General features: G+C 39.7%; 1 protein-coding gene across 2 annotated transcripts in view; it reads right to left on the reverse strand.

Moving 5' to 3' along the window:
- The window catches only part of nlgn2b (neuroligin 2b), a 172,992-nt gene that overhangs the window by 63,682 nt on the left and 91,073 nt on the right, over positions 1-18,237 (reverse strand). Inside the window, exon 1 of one of the 2 annotated variants that reach the window (XM_028596468.1) lies at positions 12,863-13,437. The exons of the other annotated variant lie outside the window; for it this stretch is intronic. The gene's annotated coding sequence lies outside the window, so the exon portion shown is untranslated. Of the gene's footprint in view, positions 1-12,862; positions 13,438-18,237 lie in introns of those variants that run through there. 2 annotated transcript variants of the gene reach the window in all.

Consider the following 18,237-nt stretch of genomic DNA (forward strand, 5'->3'; position numbering starts at 1 on the left):
TGTAGAACAGTCCAAATCCAGATGTTGAGAAGTTGAGGGAGGCAGCATGTTTTGTATAATTATATTGAATAAAAGCAGGGGTTTATATAAGCCTTTGTCCAAATATAATGTTATTACAGGAAGACACTTTGCAAAATGATGAATGAAATCCATTCACATAATTACATCCATTCTGGGGTTGGTCTCATTGTAGATCTCAAAGGATTGTGCATGTTTTCCATTTTAGACAGATACGTTTTTTCAGAGCTTATTTTATGCTGAAAGTTTTAAAAAATAAATGTCCATTGTGTCTTCTTGCAGGGCCACCTGAGAGTCTAAAACACTTATGTAACTTTCCCAAGTATCATCATACTATTGATGTATTTGGTCAGAAATAGTGATATTTGTGTTGTCAGTATTGCCCAGCCCTGTCTTTGAGAAAACTCCACACCAGAAAAGTAAGTATATCACAAAACCCATCCATGTAAAGTCTGTGGGACTGCCGTGTTTTATTAAGTTAAATGTTTAATTGTCCAATATAAAAGATATCATGCATGAGAGAGTTAAGAGGTACAATGACTGAGCTCCACTGAGCTGAAAGAATTGTTAGGGGAAGTGGAAAGTTGAACGCCTTTGGACTGCAGATGCTCTAAGTTCTTTTTGATATGACTGCACCAACATCTCCCTTTCCCAGATTTAATGCTTGTTGTTCTTTGAGTAACTGGGGTCCATTTGGTTTTCATGCTTTTGTTTGTTTAGTTTGTGTCCTTCACTGCTGCTACACCCGGCTCCCTAACTGGTGTGGTAAAGCACTGTAGTCCAGCTGTGTTCTGAGTATCCAAACAAATTAATAATTAAAATGTTTTCAGAAAAGGCTGGGATAATAACCTGCATAGTGTTTCTCCTCTTTGGCAACACACCACCCTTTTTCTCTGAAAATAAACCAGAGAAGCTCTGTGCAAATGCAGTTATTCCCACAACATCGACAGGGGATCCCAAGAATAACAAATTAACGTTTTTGTTTCGTTGTTTCTCTTTGCTTTGCGAGTTTTAGTTTGCTACACCCCCCCCCGTATCTTGAGTTAATAAAAAGGCAAATGCTAATTCTCAACTGAATTTTCTCCCTAACCAAAGATTTACATTAAATCAAACCCTATTGGCATGTTTCCACAATAGCCAGGCAATGTATACATTCAGTAAAAATGACCTCTCTACAGTATATAGTAGTATTTATTGGTAGATTATTCCTGCGCTACATTCAAATTGCCTACCTACACAAGGAATTCACAGGGAACGATGCAGTATGTATCCAGTGCAATTTTATCACATTGATAACAGTGTCACTGTTTAATATTTACTCTTTACAACATATCAGAGCTGTATTAAGTTACTGTTAATGCAAACTGAACATCCTACTGCTTCAATTTAAACGATTTAAACTGGTGAAACACAGAGTGGCTTTTATTGTGACGAAGCCACAGGAGACGCTATGTAATTGTCATCATGGTCATGTGCAGCCCAAAAAAACAAAAAAAACCCACCTATGGTCCAGTTGTTCCACACTCCGGTTTAGTTGGTGCACCGGTATGCACATGTAGCTGGTTTTCAAAGAAGAAGGAAAAGAAGAAGATAACAAAATGGATGCTTCTTTTAATAAGAGGTTGTGCAAGGAAATGCGCCATTACCCACAGTTATATAATTTGTGTTTAAAGGAATACAAAGACCCCCCCAAAAAAACTGGAATAGATCATGAAGTGTGGATCGGGAAATGCACGTGCGTGAAATGCTAGACCGACGCGGACCCTCAATAAGGCATGACTGGAACCGCCGGTGCATCTCAGTGACCGGTCAAGTCTGTGAACATGGAAAATATGTCCTGGCAAAACAGGCAGGTGAATCTATAATACTATTTAAGATGCAACGCATACTGTAGATCATGGGTTATTACACTGTGTCATAAATCAATGGATATACAGGGTAAATCAATATTATAATAGGTTGCCTACAGCCATATTAAAAGCCCTTCTAACCTCATGTAGGTGGGGACATTGTACAGACGGGATAAGGAAGGCGCTGTTGCTGTTAATTGGGAATCTAGATGCACACCAAAGGGGGAACTTTGCAGATTTTTGAATAGAGGATCAATCACAAATAGAAACCTGAAGAACTCATATGCTATAATGTGTGGGAGATAGCAGGTGCACTATGTTTGACCACAGACAATCATAGCAATGGCTAATACAATCATCTATAAGTCATGCAGCTGGTCCTACAGCTACACACTGCTCATCTGTTCTGGGAGGGGAAGTTGAGCAACGCTTCCTGGAACATAAGCCTGCTTTATTGTCTCACACTTGGGGAATTTTGACTCAGGATCATCATTCATTTGAGTAAAAACATATGGTCTACTTTCAAGCTGAACACAACACAAAACGGCTGCTGAAATGTAAATGTTTCCTTAAGAAGACTGTCACGTTCAGTAAAAAGTGTACCTTGACAGATGGGGTCGCTGCATTGGTGATGCGTAAGTTAGCTTAAGTAGAACACTGAGACTCGCTGTATGTGATGTATTCTGCTGAAATGATTTGTATGCCCAAAAGTGTTGAGAGGTTTCCTGTACTCCAAAGACACTGCTCTGAGGTCAGCTGAATAAAAGATGGGGGAGGGTGGGGCGGGGGGAAGATTTGGGTTTCAGTGCAAGTACTGACTTTTAAAACGGACAAGTCATTTCAAAACATACAAGACTTTGTAGCTTGCTGAATTTTGATTACATGTGTTTTTTCTTCTATACGGTGTTAGGGTTAATGATATTTGATCTTTTTTCTTCTGTTCTTTAATTTAATAATCCATAAAGTGACAGGACAAATACAACATGCTGAGCAAAATATTTCAATAAAAGTAGACAGCAACATGTCATCAGCACCAATTGTCTATTTAAGGCAATGAAACCTCAAAGTAAAATTAGACACTATGCAGCCATATTAAGCCTGACAACTGAATATAAAAAGAGTCCAAAATACAACTTAAAAATACAATAACAAATTAGAGGAAGGACTGTTAATAAATTGCCAGATTGTTATTTGCAACATATTTGTGTTCAGGGCTTTCCAAACATGGACTCATGTTCTTATGTAGTGGAATGAAGCATCATGTTGGCACTGGGTTCCTGCATGCCATCAGCTGATAAGTATCAGCTGACTCTTACAATCACCTTTCAGATAAAAAAAAGGTAATTAGGTGGTCTTGATAATCTGACAAGCTCACACGGTTACGCCTGTGATTATTCATGTCACTGCTTCTGTTATGGGTCTCATGCCATACGGACTCTCCCATGCTGCCTGGATTCATCTGTTGAGCGCCCTCAAATGCAGAACATTTTGTATTGTGATGGACTAGCGCTAGCCCGGCTGCTTATTGTGTTAGCGGTTAGCTTGCTAGCTACCACGGTATGCCAAATAGGCTTGAGACTGCTAGTACTCACTACTGTACATCCCCAAGCCTCTAGAACTACACGTTTTTGCATTAATGCGCTGAAGAATTTTGCTGTGCCACCTCCTGGTGTGACCGGGCCTTTAGTATGCATGTAATATGGCACCATTGCTAAAGAAGGCAAGAGGTGCCCATATTTTAAGAAAATCTATCCTGTCAGTGTACCTTGTTGGTCACTCCCACCCAGTTGACTGGCTGGTTACTTTTAAAAAAACATGTACTATATCAAAAAAGGCTCAAGGCCCCCACTGTTTACAAAAGTTAATAAGGAAACACTAACAATCTGCCAGTGTCATAATGAGGTCTGAAAATCTGATTTCCAATAATAAGTTGATATAGTAACCTGCTTCATTGTCTTGTTTTACGATGTTGAAATTCATTTCTGAAATTCCTTTTTTTGCCTCCATAATTCAATAACATATTTTACGCTATATCATAATTTCTTTTGCAAAAGGAAATGGATTTTGTTAAATACGTCATAGAAAATACAGTAAATTTAGCAAATTTGAATGTGTAGAAGAAACATTTCTTTATATTTAAGAAGATATGAGACCAAGTCTTTCCCCTCATATTATTGTCCAGGTAAGTCAGCTTCACTCTGCATTGAGGCTGCTGGTACTACATTTTATTTAGTCCACTTGCACCAGCATGCTGATTTTGCAACTGTCTGTGAAACTTGCACACCAACCCTTTGCACTGCCTTCAAACTAGAGGTCTTGGCCTCTAAGAACATAGTTCCCTGGTATTTCCGGGAGTGGAAAGGAGAGTTTATTTGAACAGACACAAGGGCGGACAATGATTGTCTATTTGGATGACTACTGCAGAGATCTTGAATAATCAGAACTTTTGACATCTCCAACACTAAGATTAAGGGAGATATGAACCACTGGCCTTCGGATTGACAGTTCAGAAACCAATCCTTCATTCACTAAACAAAATGGCTAAATGTCCTGGCATATAAGGGCCAAATGAGCAGTTCAGAATTCACAGTGTGTGGAAATAACTATACCCAGATCAACAGAAACCACAGGATCAAACTAGCTGATGTTATGCAACACACAGTAGACACTACAGTACGTATAAAATGTCTGCTTACCATTTAGGTGTAGATCCTTGAGTAGGGTGACCAAACATCCTCTTTTGCCCGGACATTTCCACTTTTTACCTACTGTCCAGGGCGTCTGTTTTTTTTTTATAAATTCATTAAAATGTCCGGTTTTCACTGTTTTTCATGGGACCATTAAGAGTGTACTTAAATTGACTGGCACTTTGCTCAACACAATACTACGGTAGGCTACTTTGTTGTGTGACGTAATTCCCGAAAGGCTGCCTTGTGGAGCTCTGCGGCGCGCACATACACACAGGGACCAGGGCAGACAGACAGGGTCCAGGGCAGACAGACAGGGACCAGGGCAGACAGCGGAGCAGCATTACACACAAAATGCCGAAGCGTTTCCTGCTAAAGATTTCCCACCGTGGTCAGAAAACACAGGGGAGACACTTTGTTTCTCTCACTGTGACTCTAGAGTCAGTAGGACTCGCTCGCTGTCACTCTCACTTCTCCCCCGCTCTATATCACCCACTCCCCACACACACACACACACACACACGCCGTCTCGACGCACACACTAGCGCACAAGTATAAACATCAGTCCACTTACAACCATAAAACAAGACTAGTGCAGCTTCACAGTTGAACTGCGAAAAAAATGTCCCACGTATCGTCCCGGTCGGGACCGGACAAGTGGGAGGCGGAGTGCACCGTGTGCAAAGCTGGCACATATGTTTCAGTGTCTTTATTATTTATCTTATTACATTGAAAAGGTATTAAGAGATATTTTGTTGAAGCTGGATTTTCTAACACAGAAAAGGTCATATTTAGAACATTATTTCATATTATTTATTTATTTTAAAAGAGAGCTATTATTTTGTTACATGTTGTTACAGATTTTATTTTATTACAGAAGTTATTTTTGCACAATTGAGGCATAATAAAGCATGTTCATTAACCTCTGAGAATCACCACTGTTTGGATTTGTCTCGAGGCCAGGCCGAGTGTCCTCTTTTTTGGAAATCAAAATATGGTCACCCTAGCCTTATGGGATGCCTGTTTTTGGCACAGGGTTTCAACAGAGCAGCTACTTTGGTGTTCCAAATACTGTACTTGACCTTTCATTAACTAAACATCAAACATTTTAATTAAATCAAAACAACAAAATAGGTTGTAATTTTCATATTTAACCTGTTTTGCTTGCTGAGATTTTTTCCTGCTAAATGTCTGATGATGTGCCTTTTTTACTGTCTGCTTACCGTATTTAAAGCATACAGACTTCAGAATAATCTACGGATGCACTGTTTCCACTGTTCTCTGGAGCTGACTGTGGTTGGAGGGGGATTTCTTTACTTTGGACAGCAGGGCGAATTCCGTTATAACATATTGTGAGCATATTCATCTGCGGCTTGTCTTTGCACCTTTCTGAGACAAAATGCCCACCATTTTCAGTGAGTGCGTTTACATGCACACCAATATTCCACTATTATTCCGAATATGACGATTTTCAGAATTTAATACAGGTCATGTAAACAGCAGATTCTGGTTGGATATTCAGAATAAAGCCCTTTTCTGAAAATGGCATTTTTCGATTAAGACGTGGGATATTCCGGTATTATTCGGGTTTTAGAGGCATTCTTCAAATCAAATCAAGCTTTATTTTTCATTGCATGAATACAGTGTATTAAAACAACAAAATTCAAGGTGCCGCTCCAGATCAGTGCTTTTAAAAAGATAAATAATTAATAAAATATGTAAAATATGTAACAAACAAACACCCCCCCATCCCCTACATACATTTCACTCTCTCTTTTCTCTCTCCCACACACACTCACCCACCCACATACAACACATGTATTTTGGGATACAGTCAATTGACTGACACCCTCCCATCCCTCCCAGACAACACACACCCTCTTGCACACATATGTATAAGATAGCAGCAGGTTTCAGCATAGGAAGAAAGTTCACAGATGAGATAATGTCCAGAGGTAGTGTGGTTGGTCATGACAGGGGATGGGAGATGGGTTGGTGTGGGAAATGGCCATTATTGTACAGGGTTATTGTTTGTTCAGTGAACGTATGACCCAGTTGTTAGTCTGCCAGTTGGACATGTACACAACGCATTTCGGAATATGCGTCTCAATGTTTCTATGGTTGCTGTACACAAACCAACCAGCCAACAGTTTGCAACGCTGCAGACCCGATAAGAAGGAGAAACACAGCTACTTTTAAACATTATCAAAGACTTGGATATCAACAGGTTTTTGGATATGTGCACACAGCGCTATGCTGACCTTTTCAAGAAGCTGGTTGAAGGAACGAAAGAGGGACGATGTTTTCGCACGGTCCAACAAGTCCTCCACTGCTGGAAAAGTTTGAAAAAAATCATATTTTGCACGGCTACATGAAAACGGGAATATTAGTGGAAAATTCACTTTCATTGGCCATGTAGGTCAGTGTAACGCTTATCAGTTCAATTTTCTAAGCACAGACAGACATTTGGAAAAACAGAAAATTGGGTTCCAATATCCAACTTTTTTTTCCGCCTTGACAAATTAAAAAATTGGATCTTTAAACTGTTTTTATTCAGAGGATCAGAAATTTAGAAAATTACAAAATTGATGCAATTTTGTATTTTTCTCAATTTCTGATCCTCTGAATAAAAACAGAAAATTGGAAAAACAGGTTAAAGATCAAATTGTTTTTTTTTGATTTGTCAAGGTGGAAAAAAATTAAAAATTGGATATTTGAACCCATTTTTCTGTTTTTGCAAATGTCCGTTTGAGCTTAGAAAATTGAACTGATAAGCGTTACACTGACACATGTAAACAGCTTAGTCAGAATATCCTCTTTTTTGGAATAACGGCAAAAACTGGAATATTATGTGCATGTAAACATAGTCAATGTCAATGGTAGAATTTGAAAAAGCCTTCTCAGACCCTAGTATTATTCATTTCCGTGTTTGTCTAGCATAGCTATGTCTTCAAATGTCTGTGGATTACGTTGTCTAACATCTTACTTCCAGCTGCGTTGCCTTTTGACTTATGTTGATGATGATTGAGAAAATTCACAGAGTCAGTGACCACACTACACAAAGTGTCTATTTTAGTTTTCAGTCATGTACATGTCAATCTTCACTAATTTTTTGAGTGTCCTTACCTTTATATTACAGTAGCTATACTGGGTTTCCAAAAGGCATTCAGTGCATTGCCGTTCGCAAGACAGGAAGGACATAATGTGTGTGTTTTTTTCCACTGGGCGACTTCACTTCAGCAATAGGTGTAGGGAGTAGGTGGGGGTATGGTTATTAACATTTCCTTTAGCACCATATCTCACCAGGCATTAAAATTTCTTACCGTGTTCAAAGCCAATAAAACTATCGTTAGCTAACTTCATACTGCAACATTAACCGGCTATTATGTTCCCGTCTGAAAATGTAGAAACTATGACATTTAATTAATAATAAATGGCTTGCCTCCCCAATACATCATATAGGGTACATTTCAAACTGCATATCGGTCCAATTCATGTCAACACTGCCCACACCTTTCTAAAGAGCACCAGCAGCTTAAAGCGTGTGCTGTGTCATAAGCAAGGTGAATTATGATCAGTGTAGTTCAATCATAAAGTACCATTTTTTTCCTATTTTTTTTTTAGAGAATACATGACATATTTGAATGCCAGCTCGAGCTTCTGTATCGCTGCCCCAAACATATCAGAGAACTGAGTGTTACAGCTGCTTAATGGATCATGTCTGATGAATTGAAGGGTGGAACTTTGCAATTCAGGAAAGGTCACGTGTCCCGGTTTAATGGGCTCGTGCTAATAAAAGACACATTAAAGTACCAGATATTTTAATGGGGTTTTGGTGTGATATTCTTCCCAGACTTTGCAAGACAGGCCAGCACTTATCCCGGCTTATCTCATGGATGACTGTTATGTGATATTGTTCAAAGGAGGTTACAAAAGGTGGTTACCATGGCATTTGCACAGGCGTTTTCTCAAGCTTTACTTTGCTCATGGATAATGGGTCAGGTCAAGCTATTCTCTTGCTTTTCTCCTCCTTGGTCGTGATGTGACTGAGAGCTGGGTCATTTTAACCTCCCTTTTCTCTGACTTGACATCTTCACACAGAAATTAAAATCTCCAAGCCTCCATTGCAGCAGCCACACCATTAACCCGGAATACACTAAATGTTTTATGTAAAGACACGGTAGCTTGGTGAGAAACTAGGCTGGTCATATGGCGAGAGGATGGAGTATGGATAGTAACAGCTGCCATGCCTCCATGTTGGTCAAATGTTGGGCAATATGGGCTGAATTTTTATGCTCCACCTGGCTTTTCTCGCCTCATTTTCTTTTCTAGTCTCATATTTATGTGTCTTTGTGTTATAAATGTGCAGCTTTCTGGACAGCAAGTCAATAGGACTTGTTGCCGGTGCAGCAGTGAGACTACAGGTTACGCCCAATCCCAATGTCCAAACTTTCAGTCCAACAGATGTTACAGATGTTGATGAATGTTCTTGTTACATCTTTAAGGGCTTAGGGTACTCCAACACTAAAAAATATTGGTGAGCAAGAGGGTTCTCCTGTGGACCTTTTGACCACTTGAAACGCACTGTTTTTTTCCCTCAAAGTGGACAATCCTGCAGATACAAGGGACTGACCCACAGTTCATAGTGTTGTGACATGAAAAACAGAAATGAGATGGGAAACCTCAGAAACAAGCCCAGGAAAAAAAAATTGAAATCATGGAAGGTGCTGGCATGCTGACAATTTGATACAACAGTATTACTATTGTACAAACAGCAATCATTTTTAATTATTAAATTGGGCCCTCACTTCAACTGCCAATTAAATACCTGACCCCTGGCCATGTGATGCCCATCCTTTATCCCTTAAATTTCCATTTCAATGTTTCAATGGTTTGATGTTTCTGCTATAGAGTGGACATTGCGATTGGATCACTATTACATCAAATGATCTGCGGGTTTAAAATAGCAGACTGACTTCACCAGTGATCCCTGCGAAGATGATGTTATGGTCAAGAACAGAAAGTCTCTCCAACCTCCTCTGAGTCACAGCCTGGATCTACTGTTCATTAAAAGCATATGGCAAAGGCACTTTGTGCAACTGTATTATATGAGGATATATAATTAAATGAGAATACATCATATTTTTGCACTTTTCAAAGTGTGAATCCGTCATTGCTAGGAGACCACTCGTTTCTTAACACTTTTTTTTTCCTTGATGTGATAGCAACACAATGGCACTGCACAGCTTGTAATGCTTTTGGTATGAGGAGTTTGTGAGAACATTTACTTGGACACAGATTGGTTTTTTTTAAAGAGGAAGACAAGATACTCTGGTAGCATCATCATTTGGAAAGACTGAATGTGCTAAAAGCATTGAATTTAAAATGGACAGTGATAAAAAGCAGTGACCAAACCACAGACAGATACAAACAAGCTGAAGTAAAACATGTATGCACAATTGGAATACAATAAAACTGTAGCTGCCTTTGATAAATCACAGCATATTCACGTGTTTTTTCATGCATCTTTTCTGTGCAGAATAACTTAAACCTAGTAAAAACACCTATTCATCATACTTTTGTTCCTACTCAGATGGCCACAGTGAAATGAAGAAGCAAGTGCCACTTTAGTTTACCATCACTTACCACCTAAATTGTGTAAGGCACATCCTACAGCTGCAGTTGTTAAGTCCAAGAGGCCTATGCCCATACAGCACCGGTGGCCTTCTAACATAATGCAAGTCTTTATATTGGCTCATTCTATCTCAAAGCAAGGCTTATTGACTCAGTGGAACAGAACATTTGGTTTATAAAATGGGAAAAAAATGTAGTTCATCCACACAGCACTGCAGCATAAGAGAGCTGACTAAAGGGCAAATAAAATATGACCCATATATTGTTTTGAAGTTTACTGTGTGCACTTCAATCCACAACCATGCACTGAGCCATCAGTTAGCAGCTAACAGAAACAAGGCAGATGAAAATTGACATGTCCCATATCAAAGTCCTAATGAGGAATGCAAGTGTTTCATTTATTTTACTGCTGCCATAATAAGGTCATCAATATAAAATTAGGCTTTAAAAAATTGGCTGTAATCGATATGCAGAAAAAAAAAAAGTGGTCTGGGATTGCCTCCACACAGCTCTCACAGACCGTTCCCCAACTCGTCAAACACCAACATGGCCCTCTGCGTCTGATACCGACGCACAAGGCACTCACATGCACTAACATGCATGCGTGGCCGGACCGGCTATAGAAACAAAGAACAAAGAAGCTCAGATTACAACACACACACACACACACACACACACACACACACACACACACACAGGAGTGTGGCATCATTTTCTGCTCAGGGCGCCATTACTCAACTGCCTATAAATCTTTCCATAGCAAATATTTGTTTACTGCTATATCAGTGTTCTATATATTGAGTACAGCCACTCCAACCAAAAATGTAATATACCAGAACTACAATACCCTAAAGTTGGGACAGTGCAATACGAATGTAAAATGATCTGCTGGGCATGGTGATGGAAATAAGCACTGATATTTGCCAAGGCTTCTCTCTCTCAAAAACAGATAGACAGCTTATGCATATAAACTATAAAACACCCCTGTCCTCCTTTACAAAAGCTCCACTTTTGATCCTGTTTATGGAAGATCGAATGTCACATACAACACCTTCGGACAGTCACCTTGCTCACCCAAATATACTTCATTAAACATTAATACCTAACACGTATTGTTCTAGACTGTAAGTCTTCACTTCATGTTGGCATCCAACCCATTAAGCCGACATTCTTTCTTTTTTATTCCATTGCTCACCACAATATTAGCTGTATTGGCCCTCTGCTGTAGTTTATTGGATACAGTGCTCGGGGAATGGTAGCAGTCAGTATCTCTTCTTGGAGATTAAAACAAAAAGGCTGGCAGTTTTAAAAGTTAAAGTATGTGTATTAACTGCTGTTTGGTTGATTACAGTATGTGTGATGTCACTGCATTACATCCCTGTAAAGCAGAGGATCATCCTTCAATATAATGCCACCAAATCTTTCAGGCCCACTTTCTAGTGAATAACTAGACACAAAATGGATCCATTTCAGCAATAGATAATCAAATTATTATCTTGGAAGGAATACAGGTTTTAAATGTTCCCAAGAGACTTTCAATTTGGGGTTCTGGGAACATTTCTGCCCAATCTTTGCTCTATGTACTTTTCTTCTTTTATGTAATGACAACATTTGGATTAGGGAAAGGTATGGCATATATGCATGCCATGCCAAGTCTTCCAATTATTCAGCCATGTTCTGTTCTGAGTAAGTGCCCAAATGCCAGTAACCAGATTGACATGATGCCAGCTTAAGAAAGCAATCACAGCTATTCCAACAGTATATGAACAAGAGTAATACCAAATTCTGCAAAAGTCTCCAAAATCACTTTATAGGTGTTCTGATGGATTTTAAATGTCACTCGTCCATAGCTACAGGCACCAAATCAGCGAAGAAAAAAAAACACATTTATTCCCTCAGAATAAAAATATACCATTTCTCATCCATGACCTGTCAGAACAGAGGTCCTATTGTCTGCCATTAACTGAGCACTGCCCAACCACCACTGAATATTAATGGAGCCTTTCCCTGGATCATCAGAGTGTGTGCATTTAATTCACAATCCTATCTGCATCTTCTAGGGCACCGGCTGTGTGTGTGTGTGTGTGTGTGTGTGTCAGAGTGCGTTGTGGGTTTCTTCATGAGACAGGACACATCTTCTGAGTTCAAGACCTGTCTCTCTGGTTGAAATGAGTTCTAATGCAGCAGAGCAGCATGTGTGTCTAATCAAGCGGTAATACAGCCATCAATTACAAAAAGCGTTATCAAAATAAAACGTATACCAAGGGAAAGAGGACACTATTGAAGCCCAATAGAGAAGAGCATCCCGTCTAATTGACAGCCTGCATGATGAGTTGATTCCAATGAAATCACTTGAATATCATCTCGTTAGCAGCATGGTTAAAACGACTGATGCTGAAGGCACAGAGTGATCATGTTCAGATGTGACAGCTTATCAACAGGCAAGGCCAATCGAAGGCTCCCACAGAAGGGAAGAAAATATGTGCTATAGCAACAAAGTGGCACGAGGATTTACACTGAAATCTCATTCCCCAATTGTGACAGTGCGTCAAGATGGATAACGTGCGCAATGTGCGAAGTCACCAAAGCGTACAGACTGCGCACACATAAAACCCATGATAGACAGAAAATCTCCAGTCACGTTTAGGAGGTAGCGGTGGACATATGGCTTACCTAAAAAGACTCGATGCCAGCACAGGAATTATAATGATGACGATGGTGATGGCCCGTCCATCTAAACACGATTCTTCTTTTCTATCCTCTACCGGCGTGTCTATGATGTTTTAACTAGGCCATTTCTTCCCTGATCGCGATTATTTCTCAGGAGGGGAACGCGTCGCAGGCTTTCGCACATCAGTACACCTTCTCGGTGTCCGTCTTTCTCCGGCTTTTCCAAATAAAGCACACCTCATACTGCCCCCTCCTCCTCTCATCCCTCTCTGACAACACCCAGCACTGTTCCTTATCCACAGATATTGGACTTTTACAATGTTGAGATGCAGCAGCGAGTGGGATTCAAACAGAAAAAAAAGCGCTCACAGTAAAATAAATGCGTAACGCTATAGCGTCAAGACTCTGCGCGTTGCTTCAAAAGTCAACGCAGTGATCTGTCCTCTCTCCCCCATTTGTCCATGCTGATAATAATCCACGGTATGTGCCCCCACGGCACCGCGAGGGCCTTCAAAAACACGGATTGTTTGACTTAAAACGTGAAATAGCGCTCTAGAAAGACACCCCACAAAATCAGGTGTCCAATCTCTTCTTTGCGCGCTTGCGTGGTGCTCTCTCTCTCTCTCTCTCTCTCTCTCTCTCTCTCTCTGTTTCACTTGGTAGGCTATCTGATGCACTTCACAGAAAATAGAGGCTCAGACTGGGAAACAGCGCGGGGAGCTTCCGTTGAGCCTTCATGGTGTTAGAATATCACCATAAGTGCTTGAAATATTAGGAAGCAGTGATTTTAAAGCCCGATGCCAGCACCGAAGAGGATCCCACGGCTTGTGCTTCAACAGTCTCTCTCTCTCTCTCTCTCTCTCTGTGCGGTTTCATTGCCTCTCTCGCTCTTAGGACACCACTAGCAATATTTCAATCGCACTGCTAGTTGTCATGACGAGGGTTGCGACGCATAATTTAATGAACATGTGTCTTCCCTGCTGAAATCGTCATGTGAAAGAAGAAAAAGGGATTTGCTTTGATTGTTTTTAGATGAGGATCTGCACCAGGCTGACGTCAGATGCTTTTTTTGTGTGCTTTTTTTTTGGCGCCAGGCTTATGTGCATTTCACAATGTTACAATATAACCCTACTTACACTTGCAGCACCCTAGTTTACTTGTAATAATACAATAATGATAAAAGACACAACTACTACTAATAATAATGCACAATTTATTCCTACTATATATTTCAATATCTCCATATAATATATGAAACATACTGTACCTATTTATATTGGTATAGGTCCCATAGATTTATATTTTTTTCTGTAAAGGAGCCGATTTGTTATTTAACTGTACATTTCCTGTAGAGGACTTTTAAGGAAAATTGGAGACAGTGTTCAATTGGTACACTGAAGCCTGCATTCATTTATTTGGTCACTTGGGGGCAGCATACACAAGCTAAACACAACACTGACATATTATCACCTTATGAGTTAATGTCGGGAGCTGTTAGCAAAAAGTTGTGTAGTGTTTACACATATTAGACATGAAGCGAAATTAGCATCAGTTGAAGTTGTGTCAAGATTTGGTAGAATATTTAATCTCTTTTAGCTCTGTTTTGCTCTCCACCAACTCCTGAGGGAAATATCTGGCTCTTTAGCTGCTAAACGCTCCACTGTGTTCACCAGCTAGACGCTAACTTTGACTGTTGTTCACTTCAAGTCTAGTGTCCAAGTCAAGTCTTGTAGTTGTAATGAGCGTTGTTTTTTTATGTGACTTTTTGAATGAAGATTTGAAGCCAAAGCGTTTGTTTCTCTACTCTCACGTTTGGCCCCACGAAGCAGATATGTTACGTATTACGTGTTACATAGGTAGGTTATAGGTCAAGCAGGAAGGGGAATAACATTCAGTTGAATAACATTCAGCTCATCAGATGTTTCCTAAAAATGAAGAATGTTCACGAGTCCCGCATCTCGAGTCCGAGTCAAATCTGAAGTCTTTTGGGGTTGAGTCTCAAGTCAAGTCTAAAGTCACATGGGGACTTAATTGCGACTTGAGTCCGAGGCTCTAACTCAAGTCCACATCAGCTTGAGCAGTGAGAGTAAAACAAACCAGTAAAGTTGCAGACCATTAAACCAAAAAAATGAACTGAAAGATGCTAAAATGTAGAGCTGAAGCAAACTGCTGAGTTGTGTTATAATTAGTGTTCATCATTATGACAAGTAGTCAAATTATTACTTGTCTTAAAGATTCTAGCCACATTAAGTAATTCCAATCAGTTGTGAGTGTAACCCAGATAATCTTTTTGTCGATGCACAGCGGGTCAGCTGAACATGCAAAAATGGGAAATTTGTCAATTACACTAGACTGCAATCTCTATATTTGTTGATGTACAGTATATGTTTTTATAGAACAAATGAGTCAGCATTTTCTTAATTACGTAACTAAATATGATCCTACTACTGTGAGCTTCATCACACTGTGACCATGGCAATGATGGAGTACTTGAGTCCTGGACTCGGACATGAGTCTGACTTGAGTCAAAATTCTCTGGACTTGTGCACTAATGACTTGGACTCAAGGCTTTATGAAATTGGACTCAACAATTCATTAAATAGGACTCGGACGTTGGATTTTCGGACTACTTTTATATATAATAGGCCGTGATGGAGTACTCGAGTCCTGGACTCTGACTCTAGTCCGACTTGAGTCGCTATTCTTTTGACTCAAACTCAGGTAACGGTGATTCGACATGGAATCGACGATGACTCTTCTTTGGTGACTTGGACTCGGACTCGACAGTTGGTGACCCGACTACAACACTGGACCATGGTAACTCTGCTGGAAAATGGTGGATTGCCTCCTTTGGAATGAGAGTTCAAGTATCTTGGGTTCTTGTTCACTAGGGAGGGTAACATTGAGCATGAGATCCACAGGCAGATCAGTGTGACGTCCACAGTGATGTGGGTGAAGGGGAAGCAGAGTCTGAAGGTGACACTCTCAATTTACCAGTCATCGATCCACGTTCCAATATTGCAACTCTCACCTATGGTCATGAGTGAGATGCTGAAATCAAGGTTGCGAGTGGCCAAAACAAGTTCGTTGTGCAATGTGACTGACTCGTAGGAATAAAGTGAAGAGCTCAGACATACAGAAAGAGCTCAAAGCCAAGGTGCCTTTGTGCCAAATGTAGCCAGTGGAGGCCGTTAAACCATTTGATGAGGTCGCCCCCGGGACACCTCAATGGATATCCTCTGGGCATGTCTAACTGAGAGGTGATACAGGGCAGACCCAGAGCAAACTAGAGGGATGAAATATCCCATTTAGCCTGGGAATGTCTCTGGAAGTAAAGATGTGGCTTGGCAGGAGGACATCTGGGCTACTTAGCCTGCTTCCCACACAACCCAAACCACATTATGCAGCAGAAAATGGATGGATGGATGGATGGATGGATGGATAGATACATACATAAATGGATACCAGTCTACTTAGCCATTAGTTTGATTGGATTCACAGTACAAAGCATTGATTTTTCTGCACTTCTCACTCAATGTCAAATTTCACAACAGATTTCATACATGCAATTACATGCAAAATCTCAAATTCTCAATTAATGTCACAATGTTTTTATTACTTAAACACCATTTTACTTTTCAGTGTACAGTGGTGCTACTGTACGTGTTAATTACAGTAAGTGTGCATAAATACTGTGCAGTTGTGGAATGAACCCAGGCCCTATATTTACTGGAATTATCCATTAAAATATAAAAAGCACAAAAACAATTGTATTTCATTGTGAAAATGTAATTAATAAATATTCACCTGATTTAGCTTGCACTTGTATTTGACAATAATTTGCTCTGTTTCTTACAACTATTTTTCTAATTTCAAAAACCTTAAATTACTATCACAAGTAGCCAATAAATAACTGTAACATAACCTAAATCTGCCCCTAGATGGAATGGTTTTGTCAGTTTGTAGTGTTTGCTTTAGTTTCCAAGCTATGTTCAGAAAGATGTATTATTGTGACCTGTTGTCACTGTTGGGTAGCTCAACTGTAGATGCATCAAAAAAGATTTTTTTCGTTTTTTTTGTTTAGCAATTTTTATCGATTTTCCATTAAACCAAGTAGCATTTTCTGCAGCGCATATTGGACCAAATGTATACAAACATAGTATGGCTGTGCTATACAGATATTAAACATTGTGAAAGATACCCCCACCCCTCCCAACCATCCCAGTTTGTCCCTTTAAATCCAGATCATCACAAAAATAGATGTCCATTAAAGTGCTTGTCCAACGAAGGATTGCAGAAGGAGCATATACAATTTAGCACATTTCAAAATAAGTGATTACCAGTAGAGTAAAGGAAAGAGTGGAAGAAAATAATAATAATAATAATAATAATAATAATAATAATAATAATAATAATAATAATAATAAGATATCTAAGTAAAGTCAAGTCAAATACGTAAAATAAATAAATAAAAAAAAAAAACAGAAAATAAGAAAAGGAAGGGGGGAGGTGATATTAACACCTTATTCATCCATATCTAATGGTGTTTGCAAGCTCTCATAGTACTCTAAAAAGGGGGCCCAGACCTTCCTGAATGTTTGCAAGGAGCCTTTAAGGGTGTATCTGATCTTCTCAAGTTTCAGGTAATGCATAACATCTCTAATCCATCTTGTGAAGCTGGGGGTTGTTCCTTCCAGGAGAGCGGGATGAGACGCCTGGCAATCAGGGAAGTGAATGCTATAAGGCGACAGATTTTTTTCTGATTATAGTTTAACAAGGAACACATAATTTCAGAATAATGTTTCTTTATCAAATTTGAAATCAAATATTGTGTCCACAGCTAGGGGAGACCGTGATAACCCCTATTTCAACAAACGGTGTCGTATCCCTTTAAGAAAAGTAACAAGTCAAACCAAGCTGGAAATTGATAGCTAATAAAAAATACATTGTGTCGATAAATAACTGACAGTAATGATATAAGGCTAGAAAAGCCTTGAGAGCAGAATCTCACTCAAAAGCCACAGGCCATTAACAACAACCTCTTCCTATGTCAGTATGGAGGAAAACCATTTCTCTATAGTCCTCTTGCAATGGGCAAATCCCAGGTGCCGTGTTAGAATGAGAGGGGAGATGCTGTAGGTGCCAAGGTCCCTGGGGCTCGGACCACTTATCATAGGTTAGGGAGGAGATTAAAGAGCCAACAGCTGCACGAGTATCATCTGCTTACTGAATATGATTAACAACAAAGCAGTATCTGTCCAGACTGGCCCTGGAGTTTTTCTGTCACAAACTGTGAGTGTTTTGTGTTGTTTTTCAGGATTGCATCACAAGATCAAGCTTTTCATCATCATCCGACTTGGTGGGAGAATAGTACAAAC

The sequence above is a fragment of the Perca flavescens genome, chromosome 13, assembly GCF_004354835.1.
Source record: "Perca flavescens isolate YP-PL-M2 chromosome 13, PFLA_1.0, whole genome shotgun sequence".
Lineage (NCBI taxonomy): Eukaryota > Metazoa > Chordata > Actinopteri > Perciformes > Percidae > Perca > Perca flavescens.